General features: G+C 43.6%; 1 pseudogene; it reads left to right on the forward strand.

The window, feature by feature from the left end:
* The first annotated feature begins 4,999 nt into the window (after positions 1-4,999).
* LOC118665739 lies at positions 5,000-6,132 on the forward strand (annotated as a pseudogene).
* The last annotated feature ends 12,069 nt before the right edge of the window (positions 6,133-18,201 follow it).

An 18,201-nucleotide genomic window follows, 5' to 3' on the forward strand; every position in this document is an offset into this window, starting at 1 on the left:
GTGGCAGATGAGAAACCCACTCACATTATATGTGGCTTGCCTTCCTGGGACCATTGAAAAAAATGCTTTTCATATTTCCAAGCAGTTGATTTTTTATTGTGTTTGCTACTTGTGCAATATCTGGGGAGAAAAACCCTGTTGCTTTTAAATATATGCAAAGTATCTCACCCTGATAGAAAACGGTTTTCATCAAAGGAAGAAATAAACAGGGAAATGGAGAGGGAGATAAGGAGGGGGAGAGACAGAGAGAGCAGTGAGCCATTTCAGGTTGCCATCCATACGCTGGGCTGTCAAAGAAGAGGCAGGCTCAGAGAGAAATGATAGCAATAGGGGAGCGTCAACATCTGGAATTCACCGCTCATCACTTCTTGGTTCAGGCTAGGTGAAAATGCTATGAAAAGATCTATTCTGTTTAAATCCATTTATTTTCACAACAGCTGAGAGAGGCACCAAGTAAAACCAATTCCATTTTACAGATATGGGACATGAGTACCTAGTTTTCTGTGACAGTGGGGTTGGCGAAGGCATCCAGAAACAACCATTCCCTAGGCCAGCGTTAGCTTGAAACAGTCCAGTTCCCTGGGGTCCTTTCCTTTTTGCCAGTTCATCCCTCACAGTCCATCCCCGTGCCTCTAATGGCATTTCCTTCTCCAAGGTAATTAGAAGCAGTAGTTCTGAGATTCTGTCCTTTGTAGGAAGAATTTTTTTTTTAATTGAAACTTTTACACTCTGGAATCAATTTCTTAAGGTTCCTTCTTGTTTTAAACACTGATGGGCAGAAATACTATTTTAAAAGAGAAGCACAGATCAAAGGCAAGAATTAAACCCACAGTGACAGATCCGTCATGTAAAAGATTCTCCCACCATTGCTGTGTTTGGAATTTGCAGGAAGCAACATGTCTCGTGTCCATTGCTTTGCATTTCTTCCGTGCTCCCTATTCCTGAGAATTTGATAATCTAACAGATATGCTTTCCCCAACCACATAAGTCAACTTGATATCCTTATTTCTCCTTAGCAGATAAAGATCCTAAGAGGGGAAAATGACAAGTGTCTTTTCTTGCGGTCTTATGAAAATCAAGAGAAGAGTCAGCATTTGGAGATAGGACTCTGGAGTTTCTCCTTCCATGTGGGCTTCCTAGCTAATGTACACAGTCCGGTCCTGGGCTGACTGGACTGAGCAGGGCAAAGAGGAACAGTTAACTAGAAAAACACCTTCACTGGGGCATCTGGGTAGTATATCAGAGCATCCAGCACAGGGATCGTAAGGCAAACACAGATGGTTCCAGCAGAAAAATAGAAATTAGATGAGGAAGGAGAACCCGGCAGTCCCACTGTCCCCAGTGCCTGCAGCCCCCTGGGCAATGCTTTGGCAGGAAGCTTGTTACACTCATGAGAATCAGATCCACAGAGAGAAAGGCTCTGGAAGATGCAAGACATAAGCTGAGAGCCAGAAGCTTAAATCTTATTGCTGGTGGCTGCACAGCCCCTTACTCTGAAACAGAGGAGATGTCCACTAGCATCAGGGAGCCAGACACAGATTCCACTGTTGATTCTACAAGGGAAGGACCTGATTCAGAGTAAGATGTCCTCATTGTCTCCAAGGAACCTGTGCTTGCAGAATTCAAATACGTTGAACCCAGAGGTACCCTGAGTTCAGTAAGCAACAATGGGCAAACTCGACAAGATTTCAGTTATGTAGTGGGAGTTGAACCATGCTGGGGCAGCTCCCCTACTGACTGTCAAAGTCAGAGCAATTCGTGGTTCCTGTGTGAGCTGCTCTGAGGACCCCCTACTTAGTATCTGGAGCCTGGATTTGCTAGCAATCTAATAGGTGATCATGAAATGGGGTGACCCTAACAATGAGAATCAGATCTACAGGGAGAAAGTCTTACCACCCTTAGGGTATAGATATCATTCCCCAGGCCTACACCCCAGCATTTGAAGCTTGGTCTGTGTGAGGAGGCCTGGGGACTGGAAGGAAGCTCTGGTCTCACAGAGCATAAGTGGGTTGGTTACAGTTGAAGAAGGTCCAAATTAAGTCAAGTGGTGAATAACTAGAGAGTTGAGTACACTGTTGGATCTGAGCCTAGTATAAGGCCTTATCTACTTGGATTATTTTGACTTCAGAAAATAAGTTCCTATATTAAAACCCTGTATAGACCTTCCCATTCATTCTTTAGACAGATATTTTTGTTGACCCTCTCTGGACTACCATTGTATTAGAAATTGCAGATACAAAAAGGCTAATTAATAAATGGGCCTTTCCCTTCAGGAAATCACAGTGGGCTTTCCAGTGCTATTTCCTGGAATCATTTTGCCAACCATAATGTTGTATGGAACACGCTTAGGGTAGAGTAGAAAGCCTAATCAGGGTCTAGTCTGAAGCCCAAATGACCTTGATTATTTGATATGAACTCGAGGGTTTCTGCTGGGATAAGGGCCCTGCTCTGGACCTATGGCTCTTCTTATTTTTTAAATATATTTTTATTAATTTTAGGTTTTAGAGAGAGTAAAAGGGAGAGAGAGAGATAGAAACATCAACAAGAGAGAAACATCAACATCAATTGGTTGCCTACAGCATGCCCCCCACTGGGGATCGAGCCAGCAAGGGATGGTATGAGATGATGATTCCAACTTATGCATGGTCCAGCACCAGTGATTATTTGCCAACCATGTGAAACTTGTTTTTGGTGCCTTAATTTCTCCCATACACAGTAAGCAAGGGCCAAAGTCTATTGCCCTTTTTCTAACAGGAATAGACAGTGATGATAGTGAGGACCTTGTCATTCTCCCACGGAACAAGACCTCCAGTGACAGCTTTGGAACACATCATTTCACCATTACAAGAGATTTCTGAAAACTGCAATTTTCCAATCTGGCTTCCCCATCCCAAAACCTGTCCACAAATCCAGGATATAAGCATATCATACTTCCTCTCCCTCCTCAACTAGATAACTGTTTTAAATTCAGTATAAAACAATTCAAGATTAAAGTGACGAATTAACTTAACTGCTAAATATTTAATGTCAAGGAAAAGCCGTTTAAAACCCATAAAAATTCAGGCAGTAAATCTAAATAGTATAGTGGAAAAGTGTTATATTAACTTAGACTTTGCAGCACCTTAATATTGTCTTCTATCAGACGATTGCCGATTGGAGAACACACAGCACATTTACTGCATGAATTTATGAACATGTTCCGGTAACCCCATCCATTTTCTCTGTATTGTTTTCTCTTGGCATTTATAGCAACTTCAGTTTGCCACCGCGCAAGGATAAATGATTTTTAAAATTTCATTCCGCTGTTGGCCCTTGTTTAGTGGAGTGCTCTCACGGCCCCCTCACTTTTCTTTCATTACCCTTGAAAAATCAAGTTGCGTTTTTAAAATGTAAGTGGTAGAATTTAAGGCAGGACTTGAGAGGAGCTCGAGCCCAAGGATGGGAGGCTCCCCTTCATCTCTGGCAATAATTCACTCTCAGAATCCAGGTTGCTACTTTTAATGTATTCTACTGACGTTGCTCTGAAGGCAATAATACTTGCCCCAAAGCAATCCTCCAGAGAAATCAGGGGAGTTGAAATAATAATGAGGTGAAAATGCCTGTGAGTTATAGAATATTCCTTGAATTAAAGTGGTAATGAATGAATGTGAATCATACAAAAGTGGCTGGATCTTTAACACCGTTTTACTTCCTGGAATACTTAGTCCCTTTTTGCTGGCCTATCCACAGGGATGCCATATACAGCTATATGGATTGTGCACTGAGGACCACACAGGCCACAGTGTGAACACCTGTCCAGATCCTCAAGCTCCACCTCTGAGGGGCCTTTCCTGACCCCTACCCCCACCCCCACCCCAGTCCTCAGGGCCCTCTCCCTTCAGTAGGCACTCAAAGATGCTACCAGTGGTGCCTCTGACCCCAGTTTCATGAGAGACCATGCCCCCAAGAATGATTCTCACTAGGAAATCTAAAGAGCTAAGATGAGCTGCCAAGAGTGAATCAGGAAGGGGGCTTTGACCCCACAAATGCAAGTCAGTCCCCTCAATGATGTTGTCACCTGCTGAAAAAGCAAGAGTTCCTGAGCCAAAGGGGACTCAGCATTGCCACAGGGAATCCAAAATGAATATTCGGCTGCCCTAGGCGGTTTGGCTCAACGGATAGAGCAGGGGTGGGCAAACTTTTTGACTCGAGGGCCACAATGGGTTCTTAAACTGGACCGGAGGGCCGGAACAAAAGCATGGATGGAGTGTTTGTGTGAACTAATATAAATTCAAAGTAAACATCATTACATAAAATGGTACGGTCTTTTATTTCAATAGTTTTATTCATTTCAAACGGGCTGGATCCGGCCCACGGGCCGTAGTTTGCCCATGGCTGGGATAGAGCATTGGCCCGGGGACCCAAGGGTCCGGGGCTCAGTTCCTGTCAAGGGCATGTATCTCGGTTGCAGGCTCCTCCCCAGCCTGTGCCCTGGTCATGGTGTGTGCAGGAGGCAACCAATTGATGTGTTTCTCTCACATCGATGCTTCTCGCTATCTTTCCCTCTCTCTTCCACTCCCTCTAAAATCAATGGAAAAATATCCCTGGGTGAGGATTACAAAACAAAACAAACAAAATGAGTATTTCAGGCACAACCAATTCTTTCATCTGAGGGAAGCTGATGGTTGTGCCTGAGGCTACTGCTGAGTAGCTCAAGATACTGCTGCCAGAATTCCCTACCTAGAGGCTGAGGCCTGAGCCAGTCGTGTGCACTTGTCTCCACCTCCATCCTTGGAAGTTATCAAGAACTGGGTTTAGGCCTTCCCTTGCGGTAGCTTAAAGATGGGGGCCCTTGGGCTGCAGGCCACCTGTGGCAGCACTGAGGGATGTAGTGCGGGGTCCGTGGCCCTAGCTGAGCCCGTCACCTGGCGTGTCTGCCCTCACAGGGAGATCTCTCCCCCTGGGGCTGAGACACCTAGGGTGTCCCCAAGCTGGAGCTGCAGGGTATTGAGGTACCAGCTAGATGTCTTCTCACAAAGGACCGGTGGTGGCACGGGGCAATGGGGCTCCTGCCAGTAACAGGGAGACTGACACGGTGGAGCTGGCTGAACTGGGACCCCTGCTAGAAGAGAAGGGCAAACAGGGAACTGCTGACCCAGCCAAAGCTGAAGAAGAGCAAGCATGCCCAGTGCCCCAGGAGGAGGAGGAGCAGGTGAGGGTCCTGACACTTCCCCTGCAAGCACACCATTCCATGGAGAAGATGAGGGAGTTCGTGTATAAGGTCTGGGAGGGACGCTGGAGGCTCCTCCCATACGATGTGCTCCCCGACTGGCTAAAGGGCAACGATTACCTGCTCCACGGCCACAGGCCGCCCAGGCCCTCCTTCTGGGCCTGCTTCAGGGGCATCTTCCGCATCCACACAGACCAGCAATATCTGGGCCCATCTGCTTGGTTTTGTGCTGTTTCCGTTACTGGGAATCTTGACCCTGCTGAGACCAAACACGTACTTCCTGGCCCCCCTGCAGGAGAGGTGGTGTTTGGGATGTTCTTCCTGGACGCGGTGCTCTGCCTCAGCTTCTCCTGGCTCTTTCACACCGTCTACCGTCACTCAGAGTAAGCCTCTTGGACTTTTTCCAAACTGGATTATTCAGGGATTGCTCTACTGATTGTGGGGAGCTTTGTCCCCTGGCTCTATTGCTCCTTCTACTGCTCCCCATAGCCATGGCTCATCTACCTCTCCATCATCTGCGTCCTGGGCATTTCCGCCGTCATTGTGGCACAGTGGGACCGGTTTGCCACTCTAAACACTGGCAGACAAGAGCAGGGGTGTTCCTGGGCCTGGGCCTGGGCTTGAGCGGCGATGTGCTCACCGTGCACTTTACGATCTCTGAGGGCTTTGTCAAGGCCACCACTGTGGGCCAGATGGGCTGCTTCTTCCTCATGGCTGTGATGTTCATCACCCGGGCTGGCGTCTTTGCTGCTTGGATTCCTGAGCGCTTCTTTCCTGGAAAGTTTGACACATGGTTCCATTCGCATCAGATTTTTCATGTCCTGGTGGTGGCAGCAGCCTTTGTCCACTTCCACGGGGTCTCCAACCTTCAGGAACTCCGCGGCGGCCTGGAAGGCTGCTGTACTGCTGACTATCTTCTCTGAGCCTCCCACCCAAGGCTGGAGGGGAACTTCCCAAGTGCTTTCAGAAAGAACTTCTTTGCTGAAGTGAAAGGAAGCATCTGAGTTGTTTGTTTCTAGAGGAAACTCTTAGAGAATCTAGTGCCAGCCAGGCTTCAGCCCACCTCCCCACCTCAGGGCGGAGGGATACGCTTCTGTGTCCCTCACCAAGGAAGGGTGAGCCACCTGGCCATGCCCCTCCTCAGCAGCCCGCCTCAGCCAGCCAACTCTGTCCCCTTGGCACAGAGTGCTTTGAACCTCATGTTGAGATGTTATCCCTCCTCCAACCATTTTGGGAAAAAGTGATGGTCTGGGACTCTTCAGAAATTCTATTTCTGGAAGAAAATGTCCCTCCCTTACCCCCATCCTTTGTAACCTGGCTTGGAACAGGCCATCCATTTTGTAGCACACTTTTCAGAAATGATTGTAACCTGTCTCATCTTTCTGGAACCTGGATCTGCTGACAGCAGGAAGAAGTCACCAACTTTGAGGCAGCCAGCTAATCATGGAAGTGTGCCCAGGCTTCAGATAACTTGAGTTTTAATTTTTTTTTCTTGGTAGAGTAATGTAATATTAAAATGGGGAGAGATATTTAATATTTAATACTAAGCTTTAAAAAAAAATCTGCTATCATTGCTGTGTATCCTGATACAAAGGCTATGATGATAATAAAAGGAAGTACAGAAGACAATTAGCATTCAAAAAAAGAAAAAAAAGAAAAAAGAACTGAGTTCAGTGGAGCCGCACCTAAATCCCACCTGGCTTTAAACAAGAGCCTGCAGCCTTTTTCTTAACATCATTCAGGCCCCCAGCCCAACTCCATGGCCTGACCAGTTGGTATGTCCTCTAATCCTGGCTGGTATATCTTCACATCACTGCTTCTGTCCAGGCCATAAGCAGTCCAGGACAGGACAGCTGTACTAACAGTTTGACACTTGTCCCATGTTACCTTGAAATGTCCTGTACATAGTACTCCACCACTCAGCCTGGAGGACACAGGCCAGGCTGCATTGATCCTCAGGGCCAGCCCGGTGATGAACACACAGTGGGTACTCAAAAAGCATTTGATGGGAGTGCCATGCATGTAAAATGAGCAGTTTTAAATTTCCTAGAGTAATAAAAGGAGCATAGCTCCAGTATCATCTGTTTTTTAGTACCTGCTATTTACATGCCTATGGTTAATAATGCAAACCTGTTTCTATGGCGAATGTGGCAGGACTATGTGATTATGGGCCTGGAACTTTCTCCTCCCTTTGAAAAGCTAGTGTCTGGTTGTTCCACTGTTCGGTCGATTTGCATATTAGGGTTTTATTATATAGGATATTTATCACTGGCATTTGTAATTTTGAGATAACATACTTCTAGTTCTAGATATTGTAATATTGTTATCTTACCAGCTAACTACAAGTGAAAATGACAAAAGAAAGACTTTTTCTGAAATACAAATAATACAATTCATTCCATCAGATTGGTAGAGTGGGGTGTGGGTAAAAATAAATAAATAAATAAATAAATAAATAAAAGAAAAGCTATGTGATTACCACGCCTATAAGTTTCTCTCCCTTTGTGAGTTCTTTTCAATATTAGCTGGAGCCTCCAAGAGTGGCTCCTCCTGCTATGTCATTGATTGTTATGTGGAAACTTCTTATAAATGTTAATGGAGGGCCAGGGCAGGAAATACCTAGAGGCCAGAATGAGAAGAGTGCTAACATTTTTGTGGGGCTTTCTGACGCCAGGATATTCATGACTCCGTTCAATCCTAACAACCCCATTTTACAGATGAGAAAAACGAAGCCACAGAGAGCTAAGTAACTGATAAGATCGATCAGGCCTTTGAAAGTAGAACTGGATCAAATCCAGATACGTCTGACTCAGGGGCTGTGCACCTTTCCCTACCTGTGTTTCAGAAGATGGATCCATAAGATAACAATGACACTATAGAAGGTCAAGGAAGTAGGTGAGAAAAATGATGTCCTATATAGGTGAATTGTTTGGAGATAAAGGAAGACAAAGGGAGGTAATATTCCTGTAATATCTGGCTTTGATTTTATCCGAGAGAAGGGCAAGGATCACATCTGTCTCATTTACCATTGTCTCTCCACTGCTTAGCACAGCGCCTGGCTCCTAATTTCTGCTTAATTGTTGAATAAATTTCCAGTCTCTGACATGAGGCTTTTTTTGCAATTAGGTCTCAGCAAGAATAATCAAGTGCACCTTTATTGGTTTTAGTTACTATGCTTGCAGATTGTTTAATGAATATGTAATCAGTGGGGCCTCGGAGCTTACCCTACATCTTTCCTAGAAAGCAATTGAACCAAGTGTTTGGTTTGGATAATCAGAGACCATCCAATATGAAAGTCACTAGCTGTGTGTGGCTATTTAATTTAAAATTAATTAAAATTAAATAAAAATTCAGTTCCTGAGTTGGAGGAACCACATTTCGAGTCTCAATAGCCATATGAGGCTACTGGCCACTGCACTGAACAGTACAGGTAGCGACCATTTCCATCATCACAGAGAGGTCTATTGGGCAGCCCTGGGGCGGAGCATAGCCCTTGGCACCAGACAGGCGGAGGCTGAGTCAGCAATGCACTATTGCACAGCTGTGTTACCCCGGACAAGTCATCAGTTGGCATCTGTAAAACAGAAATATCAATAGTGTTAGCCTAGCTTCCCAGAAAAAAAGAGTCTGAAACAGAGTACGTACACCTACTTTGTTGAGGAGTGTCACTGCAGGGAACAGGAGTCAAAGATGGAACATGTGAAGTAGGAGAGGAGGCGGAGCCCACTGCGGGTGTACTTATGTTTGAGTGGCTTCCACTGTAAGAAACTAGCTACGTGATTCTGGGAGACGATCTGAAAAGCTGTGTACAGTGAAACTCAGATTCGGTTGTCTGGGAAGATGATGGCAAACACTTGTCCATTGGTTCCTACCCCCTTTGCTTCCCTCGTGGGGGTGATTCAGCTACTCATCTCTGAACAGTAAGCTTTGCTTGCCTTGGCCAGTCAGGCAGTGATCACTGCAATTCCCATTCACCTCTCACTAAGAGATTCCCCTATTGAACCCTCAGACATAGTCCTCACACAGTGAGGTAGAACAGTAATCAGGTCAATTACCCTTGCCGGTACATTAGTTCCTTTCTTCAGCATGAGGATCCCAAAGGGAGTAGTTGGTAGTGGCGGCTTCAAGTTCATTGACTAGGTCCCCTGGCACAATCCCTCCCCCTTCTGCATGCTAGTGTTGGGGAGATCGCACCATATATCTTCTTTTGGCGCAATGCATATACTATATCCTGGAGCAAAATGTCACTACCCAGCAAGGGATTATTCCTGAGATGGAGCCTTATGGGAAATGACACTCCCTAGTAAAGTATTCTACCAGGCTGGTTGCCTCTGAATAATGGGATACGTGGTCAGACCAGAGGGTCCTGTGGTCACATGTTCATTGTTGCACCTGTTTGTCATAAAAAATGGACCCATTCTTCTAAGGCAGCGGTTCTCAACCTGTGGGTCGCGACCCCTTTGGGGGGGTCAAACGACCCTTTCACAGGGGTTGCCTAAGACTATCGGAAAACACATATATAATTACATATTGTTTTTGTGATTAATCACTATGCTTTAATTATGTTCAATTTGTAACAATGAAATTGGGGGTCACCACAACATGAGGAACTGTATTAAAGGGTCGCGGCATTAGGAAGGTTGAGAACCACTGTACTAAGGCAATGTTGTGCTTGTTCTATACACATGCATAGGCATTCTGCAGATCAATAATGGTGGCTCTGAGGGAGACACTGTGCATGGAAAGGCAAATGCATATCTGGTGTAAGTATCAATTCTGTTAAGGGCAAATTTCTGCACCCTTTGGGGTAAAAGGGTCTGATATAATCAACCTGCTGTCAAGTGTCCGGGTGGTATCCTTGAGGAGTGGTACCATATCAAGGGCTCAAGGTCACTATTTGCAGGTTGAACATTCAATGTGAGAGGGAACCCATGCTGTTGGACCCTTGCATAGTCTCCACTCCTGCCACTGTGGTGTCTCTGTTTTTAGATCCATTGTCCACCACTGGAGTGGCTTAGGCTAGAGGCTGGCTGACATCACAGGATGAGTCATCCTGTCTACCTGGCTGTTTACAGCCTTCCCCATATGGGCCGTTCTCTGCTGAGCATCGGTGTGAGACACAAAGCACTGCATGCTTTCTACTCATTCCCAAAAGTCCATCCACATGCCTTTTTCTAAACTTCTCTATCTTATATCTTCCAGTCTTATTCCTTTCAAATCCATAACCAACTAGTCAAAGCATTCACCACTGCCCAGAAAACCATGTTTAGCCATACTTTTCCACCCATAGAAATGGAACAATTAAGTGACTATGCTCATTGCTCTGGCTAGTAGGAAAATTTTGTTTTACCACTGAATTTATAAAATCAATTTTTGGCCAGTACCAACATAAATGCCAGCCCATCCATGAGCCAGATGGAAATTCTTTCTTCCTCTATTAGTTTGCTGTAGGGACATCCTCCTCCTGCTCCATAAAGCCTTTGGTGTGAGTTGAGAGACAGATGTTGGTGCAACAGGGGTAGGTGGCTTGGGAACTGGGCCAACTAATCATAAAATGTGCCTGTGTATTCTGGACCTGCTCTGACAGGATCCCAGATGCACTGTTTGTTATGCACAGTGAACTGCTGTTGTGCCCAACTGGCTTTGGACTTGGTAGTTCTGGTAACAGCAAGCTCAGAATGGTCACTTTGAGTTTCATAGTCATTTGGAGAGTCAGGTGTAAGATCTCTATTAGGGCCCAAGGGCACAGCTGGAACTACTTCTAAAAAGGAGAGTAATTCTTTGATTCAGAGGGTATAGTGTTGCTCCAGAAACCCGCTGTAATTCTCATGTCAGGGCTTGCCAGAAACTTCACACAGCATTCCTACCCATCAGGGACCACTGTCGTGTTATTTGGTCTGCTGGGTCATGTGACTAAGGTGTCAGGGAGGTTTGCCCCACAGTCTGGATCTGCTGCTGAGTTCTTTTTGTTTTCTGCATCCCACTTAAAAATGGACACCTTTGCCCTGACCGGATTGGCTCAGTGGATAGAGTGTTGGCCTGCGGACTGAAGGGTCCCAGGTTTGATTCCAGTCAAGGTCATGTTCCTTGGTTGCGGGCACATCCCCAGTAGGGCATGTGCAGGAGGCAGCTGATCAATGTTTCTCTCTCATTGATGTTTCTAACTCTCTATCCCTCTCCCTTCTTCTCTGTATAAAATCAATAAAATATATATTTTTTAAATGGACACCTTTCTGGTCCCCTGATAAACTGGTCAGAATAGTATTTTCAAATGTACCGCATGCTGCTTCCCAAGTTCAAAAAGGCTCATCAAACATTGTGCCTCCTTCTTAGTGATAGGTGCAAGGTACAGAAACTTGTCCCCTACCTTAGAGTGGATATTCCAGTACATCCCAGACTCAGGGACTCCTAAAAGTTTTATCACCAACTCTGTATTTACAGGAAACACAAAGGAATTTGCCAGAAATCACCACAGGAAAGCCATTAGCAAAATCCAACCTTCAAAAAAAAAATGACCTGATTTTTTAAAGTAAATTAATTGCAAGGAACAAAACTAGTGAGATGGAAGGGGAACTAATAAATTATAAGAGACTTAAATACACATCAACCAATTGCAATGTATAGGCTTTATTTGTATCTATAATCAAACAACCAATTTTGAAAAAATTTGTGATATTTATGAAACAACTGGAAATTTGAAAAATGACTGAATATTTATTTGATGAAATTAAGGAATTCTTAAGAGTTTTTGCATGCTCCCTGACCAGTTTGGCTCACTGGCTAGAGCGTCGGCCTGTGGACTGAAGAGTCACAGGTTCTGTTCCGGTCAAGGGCATGTACCTTGGTTGCGGGCACATCCCCAGTAGGGGGTGTGCAGGAGGCAGCTGATCGATGTTTCTCTCTCATCCATGTTTCTAACTCTCCATCCCTCTCCTTTCCTCTCTTCTCTGTAAAAGATCAATAAAATATATTTTAAAATAATAAATAAGTAAAAGACTTTTTGCATGCAAAAATGATATTGTAATTTTACTAAAAGGATGCCCTTTTTAGAGATATATATGGGATATTTATAGGTGAAAGGATATGATGTCTGGGATTTATTTCAAAATAATATGGGAAGGAGGAAGTGAATGAAGTCATAGATGAAACAGAATTGGTTATGAGTTGATAATTGTTGAGGCTAAGTGAAGGATACATGGTGATTCATTATTTTATCTGCCTAATTTGTATATGTTTGCAATTTTCTATGGTAAATGTCTAACATTATTTTAATTTAAATAAAAAATTATTAGTACATAATTACTCTAGTAGTGCTTGCAACCTAAGTCATTGCAGAATTTATCTCCACAAATTGGTTCACTTACAAGGGCATCCAAGGGCTTGCCATCCCATTCCCACCAAGTCCCATTGGTGTGATGCCGTTAATGTTCTGGTGGAATGTCACGTCAATCAAGTCCCTGCAGACTCCACTGGGGCAGCGAACAGGAAAGTTAACATCGCCCTGGGGCAAGACACTGAATGCACTTCTGTTCCTCATGTAAAATGAAACGGACTCTGATCCTCCCCACGCTGTTCTGGATGAGGAAGAAGGCATTTGCCACATCAATAGCCACAAGCCGAGACCTAGAGGCTGTGTTGACCTGCTTTAGGACACAACAGCTGGCATGGCAGCTGCTAATTGAAGCTACCACCTGATTAAGGTTTATGGGTGTCATCCACCATGATCAAGCTTGGATTTTTTTGTTTGTTTTTTAGCATTCAGATGAGTAAACTTAATGCAAATATTATGGGAATCACTACCCCTGCATCATTTTATTTTTACTTTAAATATTTTTTTTTATTTTTCAACCCTAAGCCTTTTAAGTCTCTGATGGTAGCGCTAGTCTACGATTCCTTCTAGGATGCACGATTGCTTTATTATGTTGGCCAGAATGATGGGGGAGGGAAGCAGTGACAAGAGCTTCCACACTGTCTCTCCTATCACAGTGTCTTTTATTCTAGAGGTCAGAGAACTAATGAGAGAATTCTTTCAACATCGCCCAGTGACATACTCAGGGACTCTTTCATATCAACCCATGCTGAGTGTGAGCAGAGAGGCACCCAGGCAGGCAGCACAGGACAAAGGGCAGATACCACCAGGTTGCATCTGTAGGAAGCTGGCTGGAGCCTGTGCAGGGCTGGTCACTGTAGCAGTGGCTACAGGTAAGTGAGGCTCAGAACACTTGACGTATGTACAGGGAGTGTCCTATAGAGTCAAAACCATGTCAAAGGATTAATGGGAGGATCAAATGAGGAAACCATGTAGTGCTGCATTACACATTACATACTAAAGCTATTCTGTCATTGACGTAATAATTCTTCTCTCCTCCTCCTCCTCCTCCTGCTCGTCCTCCTCGTCCTCCTCCTCCTCCTCCTTCTTTCCCTGAATAGACCTTTTGTTTAGGAAAAGGGCAAGTCATGGAAAGCTTAGATTATTCTACCACCACCTCCTATCATTTCTGGAAACTTCTCATTTAAAGAACTAATTTTCCTGCTTGGCCCCATAAGACAGGCAGGCATAATTGTCACTACAGTAGTAATTGTCTCTTTACCTCTTCTATGAGAATCTTCACCAATAACAAGTTATTTTTTTTCAGCTTTCTTCCCATTGTTAATTAAGTTTTTGCTCACTAGTTATGCTGGATACTTCTCATTCCTTAAATTCTCTTTTCAGCCTGTTGTGATTTCATTTTGGCACCTGTATTCTGAGCTGTCCTTATTCTGAATCTTGCTGATTATATTATCAGGTTCACAAAACTTGCTTTCATGATGTGTAATAGCCTAGCAACTTTTAAATTAGTCCAGAGGGGAAAATAATTTTTAAAAAAGTAAATAATTTAAAAGAAAGAAAAGGGAGAAATAAGAAAAAATATATAGATGGAGAGAAACAATATAAAGGTATCTGTGGGAAACAATATATCCCACAGATATAAACCTAAATAAATCAATAATTGCTTAACAAAAGTGGACTAATGCTTTAGCTAAAACACAAAGATTTTTAGACTAGACCTAAAAGATTCAATTACATATTATTTATCTAAAAAACACACCTGAAATATGAGGCTATTGCTTGGCAGGTGTGGCTTAGTGGTTGAGCCTCAACCTGTGAACCTCCTGGTCATGGTTCAATTCCTGGTCAGGGCATATTCCCCTGTTTCTGGCTCAATCCCCAGTAGAAGCCGTGCAGGAGGCAGGCAATCAGTGATTCTCTTTCATCATTGATGTTTCTATCTCTTTCTCCCTCTTCCTTCCCCTCTGAAATCAATAAAATATATTTTAAAAAATAAAATATGAGGCTATAGAAAATTTAAAAGTAAAATAAAACTGCTTCCAGTCAAGACAGAATAACAGGGATCAAACTTTACTCTCCCACTGGAAACAAATGATAGAAACAGACAAAATATTTGAAACAATGGTTTCCAAGACACTGGTATTAGGCAATGAGAAACAGTGGTATTTGAAAAATAGGAAGCAAATGAGGTGAGTCCTGCCATTGTCCCAGTTTAATGTCTTAAAAATTTCCAGATTACAGTGTACGGAGGGAGAACCCAAGCAGAGATTAGTGGACTCCCTGAGTTGAGAAAACAGAGATAAAAGTCTGAGAAGACACAGGTGGCTAGGGTTTGCAGGATATAGTACTGGGAAGGAAAGAGCTGAACAGGTAGAGAAATCCAGAAATCAGCAGAGGGTCATTTAATATTCAGCAGAGTACTGATCAGTGCATGCATGTGAGGAAACTACCTGAGACTGGGGAAAGAACCATTCGAAAGGCTCTCCAAAGGGCTGGGAACAGCAACTGTCCCCACTAGTCAGACTAGAAGGCTAATTCATGGATCATTGGATTGAATGCTTCGAAAGGTCTGGCCTTAGTAGTGAAGAATAATTAGTCCTAGACTAAATGCTGCTCTGGTCCTACCAAATAAAACTTAAAGAAAGAGTAGAAAGGATCAGTTGGTTTCAAAGAAGCCTAGTCAACTCCCAGAACAAAGCTCAAAGATATTTATAGGCATACAAAACTATCCAGTACCCAGCAAGGGCAAATTCACCATGACTGGCATCCAATAAAAAATTACCGGGAAGGAAAAGAAGCAGGAAAATATAACCTACAAAGAGGAGCAAATTATATTCATTGAAATTGACCAGAACTGACAAAGGTATTAGAATTAACAGACAAGGATATTAAAATGGATATTCTAACTCTTTCATATATTTAAAAAGGTAAGTAGTGATATGGAAGATATTAAAAAACTAATTGAACTTCTGGAAATGAAAATTATAATGTATGACATGCAAAACATGCTGGATGGGTTAATAGCAGATTAGGCATTACAGAAGAAAAGATTGTGAGTGTGAAGACAAATAGCAATGACAACTATCCAAAATAAAACACGGAGAAAAAATAATTTTTAAACAATAAAAAGAGTTTCACGGAACTATGACACAACTTCATGTAGGCTGATATATATATTAATGGAGTCCCTAAAGAAGGGATTAGTAGAAATATTTGTAGAAATAAAATGGAATAATATATTCAGCATGAGTGAATTTTAAAATAATTTTTCTGAAAGAATTCATATAAAAAGAGTATATAATGTATTGTTCCATTTATATCAAATTTACAAAAGCTGACCATGTGTTAGGACAACAGAGAAATTTCCACCCATTTAAGAGTGTTGAAATCATGTAGAACAGTGTTGCAAGTTGGATTCTCCAGAATCATATCCCTTCCAAAGGGCAAGTGACCCAGGGGGACTTACATACCAACAACCATCAGTCATTGTCTGAAGGCTGCTGCCTGGGTTCACTTAGGAGGAGGCATTAATACCAGCACTTCCCGTCTGGGTTCTGATTGCTCAGGCAAAGAAAAGCAGGGAGGGCAGTGGGAGGTTGGATCAGTGCCCACTGAAGTGGTAAGGGCAAGGGGATGGAGCACAACACCAACCACATTTGCCACATTGTGGAAGGCAGGTGAGGTGGGGAGTGTGGGATGAATAACATATGGATGGCCCTTTCCAAACATATACCAACTCTTGGTCTTTATTCCCTTTAATAAATGTGCTTTCTCTTATATTGTCTGGAGGGGTGCTGGGCCAATGCTGGCAGAAATGTTTGCAACCACCCCTTTTGCATGTCCTGCATCAATGATGTAGTACTGCAGTTTAGAATGTATGGGTACTTTGAACCAATAATTGTGAATCGGGGAGACTGAGCCCAAATTCTGGGACAGGTAGAATTCCCTTTTTACATCCTATTACAAATCCTTATAATTCTTTGTCCTTTCCTGTTTTCTCTTGGGGTAACTTGGGAAAATCTCTAGTCTTTGAAACCCTGAATACTATATAAGTATACTAGAGGCCCGGTGCACAAAAAATTGTGCACTTGGGGGTGCCCTCTCGCAGTCTGGGACCCCTTGGGGGATGTCCACCTTCTGGCTTAGGCCCGCTCCCCAGGGGATCAGGCCTAAGCTGGCAGCCAGACATCCCTCTGCTAGCCCGGGAGCCCTCGGGGGATGTCCACTTGCCAGCGGGGAGCAGGCCTAAGCTGCAGTCGGACATCCTTAGCACTGCTAAGGAGGCGGGAGAGGCTCCCGCCACCACCACTGTGCTGGCAGCCGTCAGCCTGACTTGTGGCTGAGCAGAGCTTCCCCTGTGGGAGCACACTGACCACCAGGGGGCAGCTCCTGCATTGAGCATCTGCCCCCTGGTGGTCAGTGTGTGTCATAGTGGCCAGTCATTCCCAGTCTTTCTGTTGTTAGGGTCAATTTGCATATTACCCTTTTATTATATAGGATATGTTGTGAATGGGCTATTAATGATAGGACTGAGAACAATAGTTTAAATATCTTTGGAAAGTGTTGGCGCATTAGTGATATTTGAAGCATATGGCACAAGTTTTTTTTTGTTATTTCTTAAAGGGTGGAACAAAGTTTAGTGAGAAATGAAGTCTTCTAAATGCTGGAGTTCATTATAGTCTGTATTCTCTAATATATCCGTCTGTGCAGCCATTCCTTTGCCCCCAGAAGCTCAACTCCTACCCATGGTCCTCCCACCTACCCAAGTAAGGCATCCAGAGAAACTTTCTATTTCAAGTCCAAAAGCAAAAAGTTGGAGAGATCATTTAAAAAATCTGTTCAAATACCCACAGACTAGAACAACTTAATCCTCAGAAATGTTGGCAAAAATAATGCTGCCACATCCAACTGAGAGCTCCCACAACTCCTATCCAAAGGCTCCTAGTCCTAGCCTCTGTTTCCCCACCTAGAAACACTTCTTGTTACTTCTTAATAGAAAGAATTTAAGCTTAGTGATTGAGATCACTGGTTTTTTAGTAAGACAGAATTAAGTTTTAATTTCATGTACCAGGTATTAGCTGGGTGACTTTGATTAAGATACTCAACCTTTCTGAACTATAACAAGAAAAAAATGAGTACTTTCCTTGGAGGATTTGTGGAAGAATTCAGTGAGAAATTGAACATAAAGTGCTTGTTAGAGTGCTTTGTGTCTCTAAAGGAGGAACACATGAGGGCAAAAGTGGTAAAGATTTATAAATTTATTAGGTCATCTGGAAACCAGATGGGCTGAGCCCCCAAATGGTGCCAGACCCCAGGGATGGGGAATCAGGGATTTTCAAGGATTCTAGGCGGGCTTTTTTGGACAGGGAATTCTCTGGTTGGGTCTGGATCCTGGGCAAGTCAGGAGAGGAAAGTTACTGGTCTTAGCAAATGGAATGTGATCTAAGTGATAGGGAATGTTGGTTGTGAAATGATCTAAAGGTCAGTTTCCCAGGGGAGAGGATATCCATTCCATTATTTGATCAGACCTAACACATTGGACATAGTAAATACTCAATAAATGTTAGAGATCAAGGCCAAGATCATCCACACCCTCGTAGTCCCAATTACTAAGTACAGATGTGAAAATTGGACAGAAGAAGGCTGATAGGGGGGAAAAATT

Source organism: Myotis myotis, unplaced genomic scaffold (assembly GCF_014108235.1).
Source record: "Myotis myotis isolate mMyoMyo1 unplaced genomic scaffold, mMyoMyo1.p scaffold_m19_p_11, whole genome shotgun sequence".
NCBI classification, from domain to species: domain Eukaryota; kingdom Metazoa; phylum Chordata; class Mammalia; order Chiroptera; family Vespertilionidae; genus Myotis; species Myotis myotis.